Below are 20,786 nucleotides of genomic sequence, written 5' to 3'. Positions count from 1 at the left end.
AAGAGAAACAGGTAGTGGGAGTGGAGACAGATGTTTAATTTTTTTTTAAGCCTTTATTATTTTAGAGCAGTTTCAGCTTTACAATAAAATGGAGAGGAAAGTACAGAGATTTCCCATATACCCTCTGCCCCGTCACATATGTAGCGTCCCCCATTATCAACATCACTCACCAGAATGGTACATTTTTTGCTAAGGATGAACCTACATTGACATATCATCATCACCCAAAGTCTACAGTTTACCTTAGGGTTCACTCTTGGTATACTCCATTCTATAGATTTGGACAAATGTATAATGACATGTATAGACCATTATAGTATCATACAGAGTATTTTCACTGCCCTCAAAATCCTCTGTGTTCTACCTATTCATCTCCCCATCGCCCCCAACAACTATTGATATTTTTATTGTTTCTATAGTTTTACCTTTTCCAGAATATCATATAATTGGAATCAAGCAGTTGTAGCCTTCTCAGCTCAACTTCTTTTACTTAGTAATATGCATTTAAGTTTCTTCCATGTCTTTTCATGGATTGATAGTTCATTTCTTTTTTTCCCCAGTTTTATTGAGATATAATTGACATATAATATTGTATTAGTTGAAGGTGTACAGCATAATGATTAGATATATGTATACATTGCAAAATGATTACCATGTTAAGTTTAATTAATATCCATCACATCATATAGTTGCAAATATTTTTTTTCTTGTGAAAAGTTTTAAGACCTACTGTCTTAGCAACTTTCAAATATACAATACAATATTGTCATTTCTTCACTTCTTTTTAGCACTGAATAATATTGCACTTTCTGGATGTACCACAGCTTATTTATCTATTCACGTACTAAAGAACACTTTGGTTGCTTCCAAGTTGTGACAATTCTGAATAAAGCTACTATAAACATCCATGTGCAGGTTTTTGTGTGAACATAAGTTTTCAACTCCTTTAGGTAAATACCAAGTTATGCAATTGATGGATCACATGGTAAGAATATGTTTACTTTTGTAAGAAACTGCCAAACTGTCTTCCAAAGTGACTGTACTATTTTGCATTCCCACGAGCAATGAATGAGAGTTCCTATTGCTCAACATCCTCACTAGCATTTGGTGTTGTCAGTGTTTTAGATTTTGGCCATTCTAATAGGCTTGTAGTAGTGTTTTATTGTTGTTTTATTTGCCATCTGTGTATCTTCTTTGGTGAGATGTATGTTAAGGATATCCATGTTTAAGGTCCCTTTTTTAAATTAAGTTGATTGTTTTCTTATTATTGAGTTTTAAGAGTTCTTGGCATATTTTGCATAACAGTCCTTCATCTGATGTGTCTTTTGGAAATATTTTCTCCTGGTCAGTGGTTTGTCTTCTAATTCTCAATATTGTCTTTCATAGAGCAGAAATTTTTAATTTTAATGAAGTCCACCTTATCAATTATTTGTTTCATAGATCATGTCTTTGGTGTTGTACCTAAAAAGTCATCACCATCTAGGTTTTCTCCTGTGTTATCAACTCAGAGTCTTACAGTTTAGCACTTTGCATTTAGGTCTCTGATCCATTTTGAGTTAATGTTTGTGAAGGGTGTAAGGTATGGACCTAGGTTCATTTTTTTGTATGTGGATGTCAATGTTTAAGATTTGTTGTTTTTTTTTTTAATGCATCTCTGTGTTGCTTTTCTTGTTATAACACACATTTATTACCATTATAATTTTAAAATCAAAATGTATTTTTAGTGAACTTACTTTTACTAAGAAAAATTGGTTAAATCTTTGTTTCCTAAGGCTACTGTAGGTGATAGACTTTTCATTAAATTGTATTTGGATTAACAAGCATGGAATATTCTAGGTTAGAGTGTCACAACCACAGGACTAAATATGGGGTTTTAAGATTTTTTCCATACTTCATACCTCAGTATCACTGAGAAACCCCATACCACAAAAGTGATTGCCCACACCTCTGGAAGAAGTGAAAATATGCTTTGGATATTGCAATATCACATGAGTACACCACTAATATTAAATAGAGCCTTTTCCTCCCGGATTGTCTTCTTTCACCAAAGAAAGAGGAATTTTCACATAACAAGAAAATTGGGTTAGAAAAGAAGCATCTTGTGCAGACCTGCAGATTCTCTCTTCCAGACTAAATCATGAAGAGAATTCCCTCCTCTGAGAAATTCAACTCCCTTATCCCAACATACAAAATTTGAAGTTAGAAGAGGCTTTGAGGATCAATCACCCCAATACAAGTCCCTCCTTTTACAGAAAAGTTAACTGAAACCCATAGGTTAAGTGATGGCCCCAAAGTCATACAGTTACTAAGTAGAATCCCAGACTATTGTTTTTGTTTTCAATTACATCCTCTAAATCCTACCCTTGGAAATTTTGCAGCCACTGGGGGTACAAGAATACGAAATAGAAGTGTCCCTCAAGGTTCTTTGTCACAATGTTGTAAAGCAAAATGGACAAATGTGATTTTTACAGTTCTTGTTTCATGGAAGTTCTCCACAATATGGAGAAACAAAATGGTATCTTATAAGGAACATCTATAGCTATAAACAAATGTAGACGTCCCTGAAACATAGTAGAAGTAAACATGTGTTCCTTTTTAGCACTGTAATGTGTGCTAAGTTGTACCTTTATGACAATCATTGGAATGTATTAATACTTATTATAATTGAAGGGAAACTCGAACTTGCAACAGTGTAGTGATGAAATGGGAGTGAGTTCTGTTGGGACTGCTTTGAAATTATCAAAACAATGGAATAATCATCAGCCATGTTTGTGACCTCACATCCAATTTTCAGGTTTGTATGGTTTGAGCAGTTTGAGAAATACTATAACATGTCAAACAATGTAAACAGAGAATATTAAAAAGGAAGAAGAGTATGAATTTGAAGCATAGATGTGGCATTAAAATTCTGATATTGTTTGCTTATGACAGATTTAATTAGAAGAAAGTGGCACTATTAATTCATTTTCATGATAAAGTTTATCAGAGGAAAACAAAATAAAACATATGGGTTTGAATCCTTTTCCATAATAGTTTTTATACTCTGCATGATAAACAGCACCCTAAAGTGTTAACTTCATCTTAGGAAGAATTGATGTAACTGTCCAATTCATTCCAAATCATTCAGCCTACAGAAAGAATTTTCTGTGGTCCGAGTAGGTAATATATATTACTTCCAAAAACCACGTGGGCTTTTGTGTTGTATTTGTTTTATTTCTTTCATTTCCTTTGTAAATGGTTACCAAATTCACTTGCCTCTGAAATGTATTGAGCATCCAATCATTTCCCATCATAAACCACATCTTGCCTTTACCTGAAAATGTATAATAACCAAAATATATACCATTTATTACATTCCAATTATGAGTTAATGATTAGACTCTTTACATGATACATCATTTACTTCTCACAACAGAACTGTGACACAGCTATAATTTTTCACATTTACTAGATGAAGAAACTGAAGCTGAGAGAAAGTAGCTTGCCCAAATTCATGCATTTAACTGAGTGGCTGAGCCAGGATTTGATCCTCAATCTGTCAAAAGCTGAAGTCAAACTCTATGGCCTTTCTACTCTATTACATTTACTCCCTAAGAAAATCATGGCATCTAGGATTTACAATGTGGTTTTTTCCCCCCAAATAATCCAAGATTCTTTCTGATTTGGGCCTTACCATAAGAAATCCTTCATTAATGTAACATGCCTACTGAAAGGTCATGCATGATAGGCCTGTATCCAGCTACTTCTACATCTTTCAAAAATGTTACCAAAGAGCTTACTGATTTCGGAAGCATGCAGCAGTGAGCGTGAGCTTGCAGTAAGCAGCAGCTGGAAACAAGACCTTAGTTCCCTGACTGGGAATTGAACCCAGATTGCCTGGATGGAAACCAGGATCTTAACCACTAGACCATAGGGCCAGTGGCTAGAGTCTCAGTCCCCAGTCCTTTGTCTACCTTGAAAGGATGAATCTGACAAGGTGATGGAAGATATAGAAGAAAGTAAAGTGTTTATTAGAAAAGCATAGTACATGCGGAAAAATGCACTGGTGAACACAGCAAGAGAGTAGCTAGAATCGTGTCTTTGGGAAGTCTGTATCCTTTTTAAGGGGGCAGTCATCCAGGTCTTTGTCTTCTTGGCCAATCGTATTGTTTTGACCCCATGGCTAATTTGTCTCTGGACCCTCCCCTAGGTACACACACACCCCCTCAGTCAAGATGGATTTCATCGCAAAGGCGTCTGGGAGGGGCAAAGGCAAGACCTATTATGGTCTGGTTTCCCCTGCCTTTTTTTTTTTTTTTTTTTTTGCAATATGCGGGCCTCTCACTGTTGTGGCCTCTCCCTTTGCGGAGCACAGGCTCCGGACGCGCAGGCTCAGCGGCCATGGCTCACGGGCCCAGCCGCTCCACGGCATGTGGGATCTTCCCAGACCGGGGCACGAACCCATGTCCCCTGCATCAGCAGGCGGACTCTCAACCACTGCGCCACCAGGGAAGCCCTCCCCTGCCTTTTTGACTCCGTGAAGCCTTTTGCACATGTGTAGTGTCTCACTTGCCCCAAAGATGGGAAGTGTATGACCTCTTGATCTCTTAACAGGGTTTAGACCCTCTCTGTCCCTGCCATAAAAATGTCCGATGTCTGGTTATCTATCTTATTTCTGTTATTGTTTCTTATATCGAGATGCAGATCTCAAAATGTCGACAGGAGTCCAGTCGTAAGTATATAGTCCGGAGCCCATTGGTCTCTTGACTCAGGAAATGTAAACAGAGGGCTAGTAGTGAATGTCTGGCCTGAAACCCATCTTTTTCTCACCTCAGGAAGTATGAACAGGAGGCCTGTTGTAAATGTCTAGCCTGGAGCCCATCTGTCTCCTGCCTCATTACCTTACATCTTTCCTCTTTGGCCAGCAGCCCTTTTCTCTACATTCCCAAATGCTTTTGGATTGTCCTAATTATTCCACTCTTTTTTAGAAGAACTCGATTCAACTTCTGTGGGAAAAGCCTACTGCCTATAGAAAAGTTCCAGTGGTGTAAAGTCTCTTCTTTTCAGAATCTCTTTTCTATAAAGATTTTTCATTTTCAATTCCATGGCCCAGGCTTTGAGTATCTGTATCTTCTTTACCATATTGGCTTCACCTTCCTTCTGTGAGAAGAAATGTGTACCCACTATGAAGCTCCAGGAGAGCAATTTCTTTTCCTTTTCTCTTCTTACCATTCTCCATTACTAGTTTTGTTTCCCCTCTCCCTTCTCACAGCACTGTAATTGCTGATGCCCTTCAAAACTGTTTTCTTTGTTCTATCGTGGGTCTATTTATGCTTTGTGGCAATCTGGAATAACAGAAGTATGTTTTCGGCTTACTTTCTCCTTTATCATGGTGGATAAAGTACATTTAATACACATATAGATGATGAATACCTCTGGCAAAAAGGCAAATGCAGCAAACTCTGCAGGTCAGTAAGATAAGCCCCTTGAGGTTCCAATCTTATTTTAATATAGTTGGGTTCATAAGTAGAACCGTAACCCTATGTAATTTCCCTCCGTAGCTGTCTCAGTAACCTGCCAGTTGTACTGAGCTCTGCTCCCTCCGTGCTTTAAGAGTTCTCTTTTGTCATTTGTCTGCCTGTAGTACAAGGACTACTGAGTTGACAGTTGCTGGCATAAGGCTAGTAAATTTTCGTTGACCATCGTGAGTATCTTAAAGCAGCTGGCAGATTATAATCCACCCAAATAAATAAAGGAAAAAAACCTAGGAGAATTTTAGGTAATACATTTCTCAATTCTGCCTTTTAGTCTTTGTTATAATGTCAAGATCTACCTATTCACCTCCGACAATTGACTGTTGTTTAAGGAAATCGAATATAATAGAAAACAATCAGAGTTGAGCTCTGAGATCATGTTTCTAAAAAAGTGCGGATAGAATAACGCAGCCTTCTATAGAAAAAAAGTGGATGCATCTTAAAATTAAAAAATGATCAGGGCCAGTGTTTCTCTTTATTGGGTACAAGCAACACCTGCATTGGATGAAAGGCAGAATGTAAAGAGTGTCTCTTCAAAACAAATATCTAGAAAAATATAATACTATGATTTTGAAATAAACGGTGCAATTCTAAGTGTCTTAAAATTGTTTTATCTTAACATTGGGCACTTTTTGTTCATCTGTGAAAGCAAAGCTTTGGGGGATTAAATCTGGAATACTAGGGATATCCTGAGAAATAGAAAAGGAACCAGTGTAACTGTGTATGTAGACTGATTTTCCCACTGTGATATAGAGAGAGAGAGTGGGGAAAGCACCTTGTCAAGGAAGGGTATTAATTAAGGCTGTTAACCAATACAATTAATAGCGATGTCATATGAGGCCACATTGTCCAGCTCTTGGTTAAGAGCGGTCACTAAGCAGCAGTTGGATTCCTTTCATGATTTTGATTTGTTTTGAAAATAGCACAGCCCAAGCCATGGTTTGCCATCCGTTTAAGAAACACCAGTAGATTATGGACAGTGGTGAGTTTGAATCACCTACCAGGAGATGCTGAATAGTATCCTGGAACCTTGAGAACAAGACTCTTCTGGGTAATTTCACTTTCTCTTCTCTGTTGTTTGCAGCTTTGTTTCAGGTATGGAATAGAAATTATCACTGTTACCTCCAAAACATTATTCACCCTGGCTCAGAGTCTTCTGTAGAGGATGCTGATTATTTGAGATTGTTAAGCTGTTTTGACATTGTTGATCACAAGAAGCCTATTGACCTGAATGGTAGCTCTGTGGCTGATATCAAACCCAAAAGGACTCTGAGAAGCAGGATGGGCAGCCACTTCTCCCCAATAGTTCCTCCAGCTATAAAATCTGTTAGACATAATCTGATGCCATGACATATTTATCTCCAGCATGCCTATGTCCTCTATCTGCTAGTAGTTCATGTCTTAAATATGAGTTTTAAACAAAATTTTGCTTCAACTGTGAACAAAACTATTAAAAATTCTTATAGAAGAGCTGTTGGAAATCCATCAAGATGAAGCTTAAGTTAATTTTGAAAAATGGAAGGTGTAGACATGAATTGAACTGCTTCAATGATGAAAGAGTAAATATTTAAAATACAAACGTGGTATTCAAGACAGGACTAGTAACAATGGAACTTTAAAGTAACTTTGGACCTCAGAGACCTCATTTTATTTCCTAGCAATCCACAGGCCTGTCTCCTTTGATAAAGAGTGAAGGACTTCACAATGGGAATCCTTGGAGATTTTTCATTCATCCTAAATAACTAACTCATTCTATCTGGACCTTACAGAGCTAGCTGGTATAGAATGAAGCAGCATGACTTCTGGAAACCCAGACTACTAATATCCTAGCACACAGGTTTTTATGTTCTATGTGATTTAATTATATGATATTCATTTGATTCTATGCTATGACTGACAGTCTCAGGAGCTTCAAGGAAACTCACACTGGGGGAAACAAGGGAAGAAATAGCTCAAGGAGTCTTGATGTGAAAAGGCCTGAAATAAAAAATGAGCATGTGCTTGTAAGAAGATGTGTTTCTTTCAGATCTGACTATTTAAGAAGGTCACTAGACCGGAATTTGTTCAAAGAAGAGCCCATGAAAGCAAAGTGTCCAGCTTGGAAACAGACCCCTATTGAGGAAAATGGTCCAACTTTGGTCCATCTGTTTGTTTTCCCTTGCCAGTGTACATCCAGTGTGTGTATTAGAGAGTTAAAAACAACCCTGCTAAGCTAGCCTCAGTACATTTAACTGGGAGTTAGTGAGTTACCTAAAGACAATCACAAGAGAAGTTGGATGGGAGGGAGTACCCCTATTCCTGAGCTGATTTTGGCTGTCCAACCAACCCCATCAAATCCTCTATTTTGGTTTTTCTTTTTTTTTTTTTTTTTTTTTTTGTGTGGTACACGGGCCTCTCACTGTTGTGGCCTCTCCCGTTGCGGAGCACAGGCTCTGGATGCACAGGCTCAGCGGCCATGGCTCACGGGCCTAGCCACTCTGCGGCATGTGGGATCTTCCCGGACCGGGGCACGAACCCGTGTCCCCTGCATCAGCAGGCGGACTCTCAACCACTGTGCCACCAGGGAAGCCCTCCTCTATTTTGGGAAGTACACACATTAGGTAAAAATGAGAAGGCAAATCTTTTGAGCTCAGGACATTATCCTGAATGACACTAAGTTATATTCTGTTTTCTATTTCAAGTGCAATAATAACTACAATAACAGCAGCTATTACTATTACTACTATGACTGTTACTGATGCTGCTGCTATGAAGTAGCTACAAGTTACTGAGAATCTACCAAGGGTCGGGCACCGCAATAAGCATTATATATTCATTATCTTGTTTAATCCTCATTCATCCCTATGAGGTGGATTCTACGTTTATCCACAGTTTAGAGATAAATAAACTAGGACACTAAGAGCTTCAGCAACTTTCCAAGGTCACATGGCATGGAAGTGGCAGAGCCAGGATTCACACCCAGGCAGATATCGAAGCCTCGGAAATATCAGTGACCAGAGTGACCATGCCCCTCATGAGTGACCTCACTTCCTCATTTTCTCATGGATCTTTTCAATGAACCTCCATCCTTAGGGGTAACCTGGTATGTCTCTTTCTTGCGACTTTAAAGATCTTTTTAAAAAATGCCTTCCATAGATATATAGATGTATAGATACATTTTATTGAAGTATAGTTGATTTACAATGTTGTGTTGGTTTCAGGTGTACAGTTAAGTGATTCATTTATACATATATATATATTTTATTCCAGATTCTTTTCCCTTATAGGTTATTACAAAATACTGAGTAGAGTTCCCTGTGCTATACAATAGGTCCTTTTTGGTTATCTACTTTATATATAGTAGTGTGTATCTCTTAATCTCAACCTCCTAATTTATCCCCCCTCCACTGCTTCCTCCTTTGGTAGCCATAAGTTTGTTTTCTATGTCTATGGGTCTATTTCTGTTTTGTAAATAAGTTCATTTGTATCTTTTTTTTTTTTTTCAGTTTTAAAGATCTTAATACTACCACTTACATCCTTGTTCTTAGTCGTGGTCTATTTTAAATTGGATAAAAATCTCTCCAGTGTGAATCAGGAAGAACTAGTAAAAATAAATATATATTGGATACCTACTTAATTCAAGACACTCTGTGAAGCATACTATACAAAGAAGCATTATATATGTTCCCTGGCTTCACGGAGTTTACAATCCTGGTAAAATGAACTGTGTATATTGTTGACATAAAGAGAAAACTCACAATACAAGAAGTGTTTGGGAATGCTAATAGCTCAAATTCAATAAGCACATATTATGTACCAGACTCTAGGTGAAGTACTTAATGTCTTTTGTCATATTTAATTCTTACATGAACACCACCAGTGCTATTGTTGTCTCATACTTATAGATGAGGAAACTGAGGGTCAGCAACAGTGAGTACTTTGGTCAAAGCTGCCCAGCTAGTAAGCAACAGAACCAGATCAAAAACCTAGGCTGTCTGACTTCAGAGACTAAACTCTTCACCAATAAATGACAGTTGTTCTTATGGCAAATGTCTAACTAAGTGGCATGGTCAGTAAATATCTGGGAGTACAGGGGAGGAAGAGAAATTTTCCTCTGGGCTAAAATTGATAAATATATATTGGGTGTGAGTTTTCATTATTATGTAAAGGTTAGCTTTACTTTGGAGCAAGCAAATGGGATATAGTAAAGTGGAAACTTGCCAAATAGTAACATTGTAATGCAAACATTTGTATTGCAAAGGTTTATTTGCTTCACAAAGAATCATCACAGGTTTCCTTTAAAGACCAGCCTCCCCTATTGTGCTCAGACTATGATTGGATTCCCCACACACACACTGAGGGAAAGAAAGAAGTGAATGTACACAACGTTTCTGTAATATGACCATTTTATAAAACAGGATACAACTTTACCACATTTCATACGCAAACTCTGAGACTTCCAACAAAGACCAAATAGATAAGAAAAAAAAACCAAACAAACAATTTACTCATCACCTTGTCTGACTCCCTCATTTTATAGATGAGAAAATGGAAGCTCAAGTGAGATGATTTGGCCAAAGTTAAACAACTAGTTAGCGGCACTCTCATTAGTGATTTGCAAGACCCATGTCTTTTGTCCTCCAACCTTGTTTTCTTTAAGCTATACCACTTCACTGTTCTTTAATAAGAAGCAAAAATAGCATCAGTAAATTTTAGGTAAAATATTCTTCTCTATTGTTACAGTACATGGACCTATGTGATCCTGCATATAAGAGGATAGGGCAGCGATGAAGTAACCCATATTAACTCCTATCACAACAATTCAAGTTTACTCATTTCTCTCACCCAATTTCTCTCGCCTTGTTAAGGGCCCCCAGAATGAATGCCATTCATATATCTGAAAGCTAAGAAGGTACTTACTTGGCTCTGTGATACCTTCCCTTATCAGTGGAACCTCACATGCTTCCAATGCAAAGTTAAACGTAATACTTGCTTTGCATAAGCAGTTCAGAGAAGCTTTCTCTACCAATTCACCAGGGCTGATAGATTTACTATATAACTTCTTGCAGTAATACGTGTAAAAGGTTAAAGGTAAAACCTTTGCTTTCACTCCTGATTTGTTTGAAGAATAATATAAGCAGTAAGTAAGTGAGGTCTGCAAATAAGAGATAAAACCCAAGAAGAATTTTCATGTGGATGATCATAGATGAAGTATAAGCATTTACTCTCTTGAATTGTGTGCATCTAATAGCCTTTAGCCTATGTGATCAGAATTTCTATCAAGTCAATACCCGGTCCTCATTCTTAAGAGTGTTTGATTCATACCATATATATTTTGGTCTGGTTCATTAAACATATAATTTATTGGTTATTAAAATGCCCTGCAGTATTTTTCCATTACAGAAAAATATAAAAAGTGATTTATGCAGCTTGTGTGTAAATTGATACATGTCATAAAGACAAGAGTTGTAATTTGTTTCCAAATAGTACTTCTTTACTCTCAGAACTGGTTACAGCTCTCAAAGCCTCATCACAGCAAAAACTTGATTAAATCTGTTGGTTGTATTGCTTTGGATGCAAAAAGCTCCCTTCATAAAATCTATTGCTCTAGATAATATGTGCTACTCTTTTAGCCTTTGGTCACCTGTGCAGGTTGACACATAAAAATGGACAAATCAAGAAAAAGAAAGTTGCCTGGCCCACATGAGGTTATGTATTTCATGCTTTATTTCCCCAACAGTCATTTCTAGCAGCAGGGCAGACAAGACTAAAGACAAAAGGTGAATCAAAGGAAGGACAAAATGAAATGAAAATGAAGGACAAACATGATAGGATATTTTCAAGGGACATCTTTTTGATGTTATATCTATTGATCATAAACAAAAATCCAAGTCCAGGGGTTATGCCTCTGGATCATCAAACCTCATCTTGACTTATAGTGGCTGCCTGAATCATTCCTCCCCAAACACCAATGTTTGATTTTTCTAAACAGAATATTTCTCACCATAAAACAGACCATTCTCATTTCAGGAAAAGGTCAAGTATGGATGAAAATCTCTTGCAGTACTAATGACTTTTTCAATCATATTTCTCCTTTGAATACATATAGCTTCTTCCCTTCCAGAATGTCCCTTGTTTGCTTTCAGCTTCTCCCTTGCCTGCAATGCTAGAGCTATGCATATGTGATTCTAAGACAAATGGGGGGGCTTGTCATTTGAGTCATTAATTTCAGTAAATAAGCATTTGTTGGGTTTTAAGTATTTTATTATTAAATTCACCATGTATTTGGTGCTCTTTTACTCCAAATAATATTTTGTAGGGAATTTTAATATCACTTATACTTCATCATCATAAATGAATGCCAGCAATGTTCTTAAGAACTGCAAATTCTGCTACTTCACCTTCCACAGCCATAAACTCATTCACCCTACCCATCCTAATGGGGCTGGATTAATGAAGCTTTCAAAAGTGCAACATTTGGCGAAAATTACAGAAGTACCTGAAGGACTGGTTATTTGCAGATTCACTAGAAAAAGATGCTGTGATTTTGGCTGCTGATGAGCATGTATGTAATATCCTGCTGTATTGCCTCCAAGATGCACTGCATTCTACTCTCTGTTATCCACACTAATGAAGAGGAACAATAGAACAGATAATACAAAGCAGCAGGTGACTTGCTGATCTCTTCATTAACCTGGAGAGTAGAGAGCAGGGATATAGGAGCTGCCACAGGAGAGAAGTACACTTTATTTTTTCCTTCTAAGGACAATCATTAAAAAAAATTCGAGGGGCTTCCCTGGTGGCACAGTGGTTGAGAATCCGCCTGCCGATGCAGGGGACACGGGTTCGAGCCCCGGTCCGGGAAGATCCCACATGCCGCGGAGCAACTGGGCCCGTGAGCCACAACTGCTGAGCCTGCGCGTCTGGAGCCTGTGCTCCGCAACGGGAGAGGCCGCGACAGTGAGAGGCCCACGCACTGCGATGAAGAGTGGCCCCCGCTTGCCACAACTAGAGAAAGCCCTCGCACAGAAACGAAGACCCAACACAGCAAAAATAAATAAATAAATGAATAAACTCCTACCCCCAACATCTTCTTAAAAAAAAAAAAAAAAAATTCGAACATGAATAATTTGTCTTTGAAAACTGCCCACCTTGTCCATTACCTGCCTTTCCCAAGAACTAGCTTCACTGCTCATATTCTAGCTGTCCAGGAACCCCACAAAGCTATTTTACCTGTTCTGTCCAAAGAGCCTTATGCCCTGTGTTTCCCTGCTCTCATACTCATTCCAAATCAAAGCATGCCTGCTCCATGTTCCATTTCATTTCATCACTAATTTATGCTTTCCAAGGTGACATAGCACACATGTTGCCATTCTATTCCCAACATGCCCACAGGAGACTGCATTAATCAGGTATTCCACTTTTTCTTACTAAGCCTGGAGTCAGCCTCAGAGACTTTCTCAATGGTCCAGGCAGCCATTACCACTTCAGTGAAACAAAAATATGTGATAAAAATTATATGATTTGAATAGAAAGATACTTTCATAGTTTGATCAAGAGTATAACGTAAGTGCTAACAGTGAACCACTTGACACATTTTTAATAAAGTCAGAAGGCAGATACAAGGATTTTTATTATCACTGTAGTTATGTAGCATTGGAAGGGGGATAATGAGAAGTAAAGTATTAAAAATTCTTTGTGTAGTTCAGCTAGAGGATAACAATGTTGACTGATTGTAGAATTTGCTAGGTTAAAATAAGTATGTTAAAATAACTAGGTAATCACTGAAAATTTAAAATAAAATTCAGCCCAAAAGATTACAAGAAAGTAGAAACAAAGGAAATAGAAAAATAGAAAGTACATAAGATCATTTAAATAAATGTAAATATCTCAGTAATCACTGCCAATATAAATGGACTAAACTCTTCAGCTAAAAGACAATGATTGTTTGACTGAACTTTTTTTTTAAACCCAATTATATACTTTGTAAAAGAATATACAAAAAGGTTAAAGTTAAATGATGAAAACATTGTACTACACAACAGTAACCCAAAGAAAGTGACTGCAGATACATTAGTACCATACAAAATAGACTTTAATAATTTAAAAAAATTTTTTTAATTCTGTACTAGAGATAAAGAGGGTCACTACATAATAACAAAGGTCTAATTCACCAAAATGATAAAGCAATTTCAAATGTGTGTTAACCTAGTAACATAGCTCCCAAAAGAGAAAACAATGGCAGAATTATAGAAAGAAGTTGATAAATCTGTCATCCTCATCAGATATTCCAACATAATTGTCTCTGTAATAGAAAATTTGAGTAGATTTTTAAAAACAAATGGGGATACAGATGATTTGAACTGTAAATTTTGAAATGTGAAAGGACTAGTATCATAAAGACCACATTCTTTGACTATAATACAATTAAGTCAAAATACATATTTTTAAGGATTTATGTTGTCATTTAATTTTTTTTCCAGCTTTATTGAGGTATGATTGACAAATACAAACAGTATATATTTAAGGTGTACAATAAGATAATTTGATATATGTATACATTGTGAAATGATTACCATAATCAAGTTAATTAACACATTTATCACCTCACATAGTTGTGTGAGGTTTTGTTTGTTTGTTTGTTTGTTGAGGTGAGAGGGCTTAAGATCTACTCTCTTAGAAAATCTCAAGTACACAATACAGTATTATTAACTATAGTCACCATGGTATTCATTAGATTCCCCAAAACTGATTTATCTTATAACAGAAAGTTTGTGCCCTTTGATCAACATTTCCCCATTTTCCCTAACCCCTAACCCCTCGTAACCACTGTTCTATTCTCTGGTCCTCTGAGTTCAACTTTTTAAGATTCTTCACACCTATTAGGATGATTATTATCCAGATACAAGAGATAACAGAGTGGGAAGAAAAGGGAACACTTACATAGTGTTAGTGGCAATGTTAATTGGCAAAACCATTATGGAAAACAGTATGGAGTTTCCTCAAAAAATTAAAAGTAGAACTACCATGTGATCCAACAATCCCACTAATAGATATATATCCAAAAGAAATAAAATCACACATGTTTTTATATATAACAAGAAGCCCGTTATTGAAAATTTAAAACAAAATTCCAACTATTTCATACATCAAAGAAAACTTCATAATAAAAGTGTGAAAATACTTAGAACTGAATGATCATGAAAACATTATGCATCCAAACATATGGATGCACCTAAAGTGGTATTTTGAAGAAATTGTATGGCCTTAAATTGGTATATTATGAAAGGAGTAAGGTTGAAAATAATGATTAGACCATAGATCTCAGGAACTTAGAGAAAGAATAGCAAAATAAATCAAAGGAAAGTAGAAGAAAAGAAAAAAATGAAGAATAACATTTAATGAAATAGAAAGCAAACATAAAGAGTATTGACAAAGGTATAAGTTTGTTCTTTGATAAGATATTTTTTAATGACAAACTTCTAATGGAATTAAGCAAGGGAAAAAAGAATGAGAAAGAGCACAAATAAATAATATTAAGAATGAGAGAGAAAGGGTACAAATAAAAAATATTAGGACTGAAAGGTGAAATATAACTATAGATGTTGATATAAAACAGATAAGAGGATGGTATATAGAAATTTTGATAATAAATTTGAAAACTAAAATGAATGTGTAAATTTCTAGAAATACAAATAATTGAAATGGACTCAAGAAGAAATAGAAAGCTGAATAACCCTAAATCCATTAAATAAATTCAATAGACATTTAAAAAAAATTCCAGAAGAAATCAGACTTTAAAATGTTTCCAGAGAAATTCAATGAACAGATGATTTTAGTCTTACTCAAACTCTTTCATAAAATAATAAAAGAAAAACACTCCTAATCTATTTTACAAGGCTGACATATTACTTATAGCAGAACCTGAAAAGAATAGTTTATAGAAGAACATTTATGCTTTTGGTGAGAGAGTACTTTGTTCCTACCACTTTGCAAATAACAGAATGTTGACTCGCATGGATGAACAATAATATGAATTATCTAAATAATGATATGTGATAACTTTATTTTGAAAAATAGGAAAAAACTAAAGTTATAAACTTGAAACCAAGTTTCAGTCTGAGTATCCTATAATAATGAACCAAAATAATTGCCTGTGAGTTAACTAAAAAATGGTGATCATTTCCCTCTCCCATTCCCTTCAGTGGTTAATTCAAACCTTTAATACTATTCTTTTCAAGCTCCCTTCCCTTCCCTTGCCTCTGCCTTCACTTCTTTTTTCAGAGATAATATAGAGGCTATTGAGTCTAAAGTCTCTCAATATTATTCCCTCCATGTTATAATGGATCTATATTTGAGCATAAAAATAGTCTCTCCATTACAGAGAAATCAACTAAGAAAATCTCTTCACCTGTGCTGTTTCCATCTCCTCCAGCTCTTCGTTCCATCAATTATTCCCATTTTGTCCTGTATCTTCAACATCTTTCCATTTGTTTTTTTAATTTAATTTAATTTATTTTTTTATACAGCAGCTTCTTATTAGTTATCCATTTAATACATATTAGTGTATACATGTCAATCCTAATCCCCCAGTTCATTGCACCACCAACCGCACCCCACCCCCACCACTTTCCCCCCGTGGTGTCCATACGTTTGTTCTCTACATCTGTGTCTCAATTTCTGTCCTGCAAACTGGATCATCTGTACCATTCTTCTAGGTTCCACATATATGCATTAACATACGGTATTTGTTTTTCTCTTTCTGACTTACTTCACTCTGTAAAACAGTCTCTAAACCCAGGCCCGTCTCTACAAATAACTCAGTTTTGTTACTTTTTATGGTTGAGTAATATTCCATTGTATATATGTACCACCACTTCTTTATCCATTTGTCTGTCGATGGGCATTTAGCTTGCTTCCATGACCTGGCTATTGTAAATAGTGCTGCATTGAACATTGGGGTGCATGTGCCTATTAGAATTATGGTTTTCTCTGGGTATATGCCCAGTAGTGGGATTGCTGAATCATATGGTAATTCTATTTTTAGTTTTTTAAGGAACCTCCATACTGTTCTCCATAGTGGCTGTATCAATTTACATTCCCACCAACAGTGCAAGAGGGTTCCCTTTTCTCCAAACCCTCTCCAGCCTTTGTTGTTTGTAGATTTTCTGATGATGCCCATTCTAACTGGTGTGAGGTGATACCTCATTGTAGTTTTGATTTGCATTTCTCTAATAATTAGTGATGTTGAGCAGCTTTTCATGTGCCTCTTGGTCATATGTATGTCTTCTTTGGAAAAATGTCTACTTAGGGCTTCTGCGCATTTTCGGATTGGATTACTTGTTTTTTTAATATTGAGCTGCATGAGCTGTTTATATATTTTGGAGATTAATCCCTTGTCCGTTGATTCGTTGGCAAATATTTTCTCCCACTGTGAGGGTTGTCTTTTTGTCTTGTTTGCAATTTCCTTTGCTGTGCAAAAGCTTTGAAGTTTCATTAGGTCTCATTTGTTTATTTTATTTTTTTTTAATTTCCATTACTCTAAGAGGTGGATCAAAAAAGATATTGCTGTGATTTATGTCAAAGAGTGTTCTACCTATGTTTTCCTCTAAGAGTTTTATGGTGTCCGGTCGTAGATGTAGGCCACTAATCCATTTAGAGTTTATTTTTGTGTATGGTGTTAGGGAGTGTTCTAATTTCATTCTTTTCCATGTAGCTATCCAGTTTTCCCAGCACCACTTATTGAACAGACTGTCTTTTCTCCATTGTATATCCTTGCCTCCTTTGTGATAGATTAGTTGACCATAGGTGTGTGGGTTTATCTCTAGGCTTTCTCTCTTGTTCCACTGATCTATATTTCTGTTTTTGTGCCAGTACTATATTGTCTTGATTACTGTAGCTTTGTAGTATAGTCAGAAGTTAGGGAGCCTGGCTCCGTTTTTTTCCCTCAAGACTGCTTTGGCTCTTCAGGATCTTTGGTGTCTCCAGACAAATTTTAAGATTTTTTGTCCTAGTTCTGTAAAAAATGCCATTGGTAATTTGATAGGGATTGCACTGAATCTGTAGATTGCTTTGTGTAGTAGAGTCACCTTCACAATGCTGATTCATCCAATCCAAGAACATGGTATATTTCTCCATCAGATTGTATCATCTTTAATTTCTTTCATCAGTGTCCTATACTTTTCTGCATACAGATCTTCTGTCTCCCTAAGTAGGTTTATTCCTAGGCATTTTATTCTTTTTGTTGCAATGGTAAATGGGAGTGTTTCCTTAATTTCTCTTTCAGATTTTTCATCATAAGTGTATAGGAATGCAAGAGATTTATGTGCAAAATTTTGTATCCTGCAACTTTACCCAATTCATTGATTAGTTCTAGTAGTTTTCTGGTGGCATCTTTAGGATTCTCTATGTATAGTATCATGTCATATGCAAACAGTGACAGTTTTACTTCTTCTTTTGCAATTTGTATTCCTTTTATTTCTTTTACTTCTCTGATTGCCATGGCTAGGACTTCCAAAACTATGTTGAGTAATAGTGGCCAGAGTGGACATCCTTGTCTTGTTCCTGATCTTAGAGGAAATGCTTTCAGTTTTTCACCATTGAAAATGATGCTTGCTATGGGTTTGTTGTATATTTCCTTTATTATGTTGATGTAAGCTCCCTCTATGCCTACTTTCTGTAGACTTTTTATCATAAATGGGTGTTGAATTTTGTCAAAAGATTTTTCTGCATCTATTGAGATGATCAAATGGTTTTTATTCTTTAATTTCTGAATATGGTATATCACATTGATTGATTTGCATATATTGAAGAATCCCAGCATCCCTTGGATAAATCCCACTTGATCATGGTGAATGATCCTTTGAATATGGTGATGGATTCTGTTTGATGGTATTTTGTTGAGGATTTTTGCACCTATATTCATCAGTGATATTGGTCTGTAATTTTCTTTTTTTGTAGTATCTTTGTCTGCTTTTGGTATCAGGGTGATCATGGCCTCAAAGAATGAGTTTGGGAGTGTTCCTTCCTCTGCAATATTTTGGAAGAGTTTGAGATTGATGGGTGCTAGCTCTTCTCTAAATGTTTGATAGAATTCATCTGTGAAGCCATCTGGTCCTGGACTTTTGTTTGTTGGAAGATTTTTAATCACAGTTTCAATTTCATTACTTGTGATTGGTCTGTTCACATTTTCGATTTCTTCCTGATACAGTCATGGAAGATTATACCTTTCTAAGAATTTGTCCATTTCTTCAAGGTTGTCCATTTTATTGGCATAGAGTTGCTTGCTGTAGTGTCTTAGGATGCTTTTTATTTCTGCAGTGTCTGTTGTAACTTCTCCTTTTTCATTTCTAATTTTATTGATTTGAGTCCTCTCCCTCTTTTTCTTGATGAGTCTGGCTAATGGTTTATCAATTTTGTTTGTCTTCTCAAAGAACCAGCTTTTAGTTTTATTGATCTTTGCCGTTGTTTTCTTTGTTTCTATTTCATTTATTTCTGCTCTGATCTTTATGATTTCTTTCCTTCTGCTAACTTTGGGTTTTCTTTGTTCTTTCTGTAGTTCCTTTAGGTGTATGGTTAGATTGTTTTTTTCAGATTTCTCTTGTTTCTTGAGGTAGGCTTGTATTGCTATAAACTACCCTCTTAGAACTGCTTTTGCTGCATCCCATAGGTTTTGGATTGTTGTGTTTTCATTGTCATTTTTCTCTAGGTGTTATTTGATTTCCTCTTTGATTTCTTCAGTGATCTCTTGTTTATTTAGTAACGTATTGTTTAGCCTCCATGTGTTTGAGTTTTTTTACGTTTTTTTCCCTGTAATTGTTTTCTAATCTTATAGTGTTCTGGTCAGAAAAGATACCTGATATGATTTCATTTTTCTTAAATTTACCAAGGCTTGATTTGTGACCCAAAATGTGATCTATCCTGGAGAACGTTCCATGTGCACTTGAGAAGAATGTGTAATCTGCTGTTTTTGTATGGAATGTCCTATAATTATCAATGAAATCTATCTGGTCTATTGTGTCATTTAAAGATTCTGTTTCCTTATTAATTTTCTGTCTGGATGATCTGTTCATTGGTGTAAGTGAGGTGTTAAAGTCCACCACTATTATTGTGTTGCTGTCAATTTCCTCCTTTGTAGCTGTTAGCAGTTGCCTTAGGTATTGAGGTGCTCCCATGTTGGGTGCCTATATATTTATAATTGTCATATCTTCCTGGATTGATCCCTTGATCATTATGTAATGTCCTTCCTTGTCTCTTGTAACATTCTTTATTTTAAAGTCTATTTTATCTGATATAAGTATTGCTACTCCAGCTTTCTTTTGACTTCCGTTTGCATGGAATATCTTTTTGCATCCCCTCACTTTCAGACTGAATGTGTCCCTACGTCTGAAGTGGGTCTCTTGTAGACAGCATGTATATGGGTCTTGTTTTTCTATCCATTCAGTGAGCCTGTGCCTTTTGGTTTGAGCATTTAATCCATTCACGTTTAAGGTAATTATCGATATGCATGTTCCTTTTACCATTTTCTTAATTTTTTTCGGTTTGTTTTTGTAGGCCATTTTCTTCTCTTGTGTTTCCCACTTAGAGAAGTTCCTTTAGCATTTGCTGTACATCTGGTTTGGTGGTGCTGAATTCTCTTAGCTTTTGCTTGTCTGTGAAGCTTTTCATTTCTCCTTCGAATTTGCATGAGATCCTTGCTGGGTTGAGTAATCTTGGTTGTAGGTTCTTCCCTTTCATCCCTTTAAATATGTCATGCCACTCTCTTCTGGCTTGTAGAGTTTCTGCTGAGAAATCAGCTCTTAACCTTATGGGAGTTCCCTTGTATGTTATTTGTTGTTTTTCCCTTGCTGCTTTCAATAATATTTCTTTGTCTTTAATTTTTGCCAACTTGATTACTATGTGTCTTGGCGTGTTTCTCCTTGTGTATGAGACTCTCTGCACTTCCTGGACTTGGCTGGCTATTTCCTCCCCCATGTTAGGGAACTTTTCGACTCTAATCTCTTCAAATATTTCTCAGGTCCTTTCTCTCTCTCTTCTCCTTCTGAGACCCCTCTAATGCAAATGGTGTTGTGTTTAATGTTGTCCTAGAGGTCTCTTTGGCTGTCTTCATTTCTTTTCATTCTTTTTCTTTATTCTGTTCCCAGCAGTGAATTCCACCATTCTGTCTTCCAGGCTACCTATCCGTTCTTCTGCCTCAGTTATTTGGCTATTGATTCCTTCTAGTGTGTTTTTCATTTCAGTTATTGTATTGTTCATCTCTGTTTGTTTGTTCTTCAATTCTTCTAGGTCTTTGTT

This window comes from Stenella coeruleoalba (genome assembly GCF_951394435.1).
Source record: "Stenella coeruleoalba genome assembly, chromosome: X".
NCBI classification, from domain to species: domain Eukaryota; kingdom Metazoa; phylum Chordata; class Mammalia; order Artiodactyla; family Delphinidae; genus Stenella; species Stenella coeruleoalba.
The sequence above is the reverse complement of the archived record's forward strand: the minus strand, read 5'-3'. Positions refer to the sequence as shown.